A 2,716-nucleotide genomic window follows, 5' to 3' on the forward strand; every position below is an offset into this window, starting at 1 on the left:
AGTCGTTTGTCGCCTCCCGTGTGCCGAGCCCATAAGAGGTAAATCTAAATCAAATGCAGATATGAATTATATATATAAATAAATTAAAGCTTTGATAATACATTTTTTTTATTATATTATTTTTACCAAGACTAATAAAAACAGTATAACATGTTGCACCCGCCCCGAACATCCGGCTTCCGTATTGATGCTGACGTCATCTTTAACTAGCTGAACTCAGGGGCGGAAGTATCTTGTTTGTCTCTTTCCTCTTTTTAAACTTTTAAGGGTTTCATTTTTTTATGTTCATAGTCATGAGAAACGGACGTGCGTGCGCGCGCGCGCGCGGTGGAACCGGGTGGAACTAACGTTTCCAGAATATGACGGAGCAGCTTGTGTGGGCGGGGCTTGGCAGCAGCCAATAGGAAGCTCGGTTGTTGCTGCCGAAGCCAGCTGATCGATGAGTCAAAGGAGAGCTGCCGAAAGGATCCACTTGTTGCTGAGCAGAATCTGAACGTCAGCTGACAGCGGAGCTCCAAACCGAACCGGACCGGACCGCCTCTACTCCAGCCGCTGCCGCTACGCTGTCGGATCTCAGGTGAGACGTTCAGGTGTTCCCTGGTAGAAGCGAGCCTAAATGATGCTGTTTCCTCCGCTCTCTTTCACCCGATGTAACTGGAACCAATCGTGTTCTGACTCAGATCCGGGCTCGGTGGACCGAACCGACAGTTTAGGTGAAGTAAAGCTGCTGCCTGACCATCCAGCTGCTGGTTCTGGTTCTGGTTCTGCAGGTCAGGGACGAAATTTTGATTTCAGAAGTGGGGGGGACACAGCAGGCTTGTGCGGATTTGGGGTGGGGGGTGTTATGTAAAGACCCCTTGACACGTCACATGCCCATCTCAATAATTTTTCCATCCTCTATATCTATATCTATATCTATATCTATATCTATATATATATATATATATATATATATATATATATATATATATATATACATACATATCAAAGTTAAAAAATGTACAACTCTATTATTATTTTTATTTATTATCATTATTGAAGTGCAGTTTTGGCTGTTGACAATGGATAGGCCATTGTATTTATTGTTTTGGGTCTTTTTTTATTGTTTTTGGTGCAACATTTTCTAACAGGGAGTGAGATTCCTTTTTTATTTAATTTTTGTTTGTTATTTTTATTCATTTAGAAGTTCTGGTTCTGGACATTTCAATGTTAAATGAAGGTTTATTTGTTGCATTTTAAAGGGTGTACTTGCATTATTATGATATATTAACATTATATTAGTGGTTATTTTGGTCTAGATAATGTTGACAATGATATCGTTTATCATCAACAATTTGTTGGACAAAATATCGTCCAGCAAAATTTGTTACTTTCCCAGGCCTAGTCAAAAGTATAAAAAGTATTTATACATAAACGGTCCCTCCTGAGATCTGGCCGTTTGTTCATTTGCTGTGTTAGAGGACATGCTGAACCAATGTTTTACACATGATCATCACCCTAACATTTGAGTGTATAAAAACATATTAAATATGTTTTTCCCTTAAAAGTGTTTAAACAGTTGTTGCATTTCAACACACAAAAAAAATGGAAAAAATAAGATAAATCTAATGAAAAGAGTACATCTTTGACATTAAGCTTAAAAAATCTGTTGACGATGACGATACTGTTCATTTTTCAGAGCTTTTTAATGTGAACATATGCATTGCAATAGATAAGTTTACAATAAAGTTAAATGATAAAAGTTTTGAAGTTACACTTCTACTACTACTACTACTAGTAATAATAATTATGATAATAGTAATAATAAAAAAATAATAATTATAATAATACGAATAAATTGTGTCTGAGGAGTCAGTTATGTGGAGGAGATGAGTTTGTAAAAGTTAGTTTTGAGTATGTTTGTGAAGGAGGAGGTGAGTCTGAGCTTAATGCAGGTCTGTCACATGTCCAACTTACGTTTTGACTTTGAAAGAAGTCTCTTATATCCACTTTTCGTTTTCTTGACATGCTGCCTCCTGGCTGTGCCTAACTACCAAAGACTCACAAATGAACACTTATTCAAATGTTATATAATGGAAGCTGAGCTCTGATATTACACAGCGTCTAGTTGACGATGTGACTCAGTACCGGTGTTCCCTAGCGGCTCCAAACTAGCAAAACAACGTGAGCACGTTCTGTTTACAACTTGAGTGACAGCAGCAACAGCCAATAATACGTTAGCAAGTATCAGCAGAGCCAATAGATTAGCTTTTGGGCGGGTCTAATAGGAAACCGGTTTCCGTTTCGGTCCTAGTGCTCAATCAAATCCATTTAATGGAGCGTAACATTGCTTTTGGACGGAAAAAAGTGCAGGGGACCAAAACTGCCTTTTGAAAAAGTGGGGGGGGACATGTCCCACCCGTCCCCCCCCAAAATTACGTCCCAGCTGCAGGTAATCTGACACCAGTGGGTGTTGGGATTTAGTTTTGGTTCCACATCAGAATGAGAAGCGAAACCTGCTGGAATGTCTTGAACATCAGATGTGAATCCGTTCTCATCTGAATCGGACAGAAACGGCTCCTCTGACCTCACGGGGACATGAGTGACGCTGGGCTGCTCTCAGATCAGCTTCCTGAGCCTCCTGGGAAAACAGATGCAGAGAAGTTGTGGAGTTTCTCTGGTCAACCCCATCAGCGTCGGCTGGGGGAGAAGCTGATGTTTCCTTCACAGATCATCA

General features: G+C 40.0%; 1 protein-coding gene across 2 annotated transcripts in view; it reads left to right on the forward strand.

The window, feature by feature from the left end:
• The first annotated feature begins 443 nt into the window (after positions 1-443).
• zgc:152863 (sushi domain-containing protein 6) overlaps positions 444-2,716 on the forward strand; it is a 20,687-nt gene continuing 18,414 nt past the window's right edge. For both annotated transcript variants that reach the window (XM_015950687.3, XM_015950688.3), the window contains exon 1: positions 444-577. The gene's annotated coding sequence lies outside the window, so the exon portion shown is untranslated. The remainder of the gene's footprint in view (positions 578-2,716) is intronic.

This window comes from Nothobranchius furzeri, chromosome 13, assembly GCF_043380555.1.
Source record: "Nothobranchius furzeri strain GRZ-AD chromosome 13, NfurGRZ-RIMD1, whole genome shotgun sequence".
Lineage (NCBI taxonomy): Eukaryota > Metazoa > Chordata > Actinopteri > Cyprinodontiformes > Nothobranchiidae > Nothobranchius > Nothobranchius furzeri.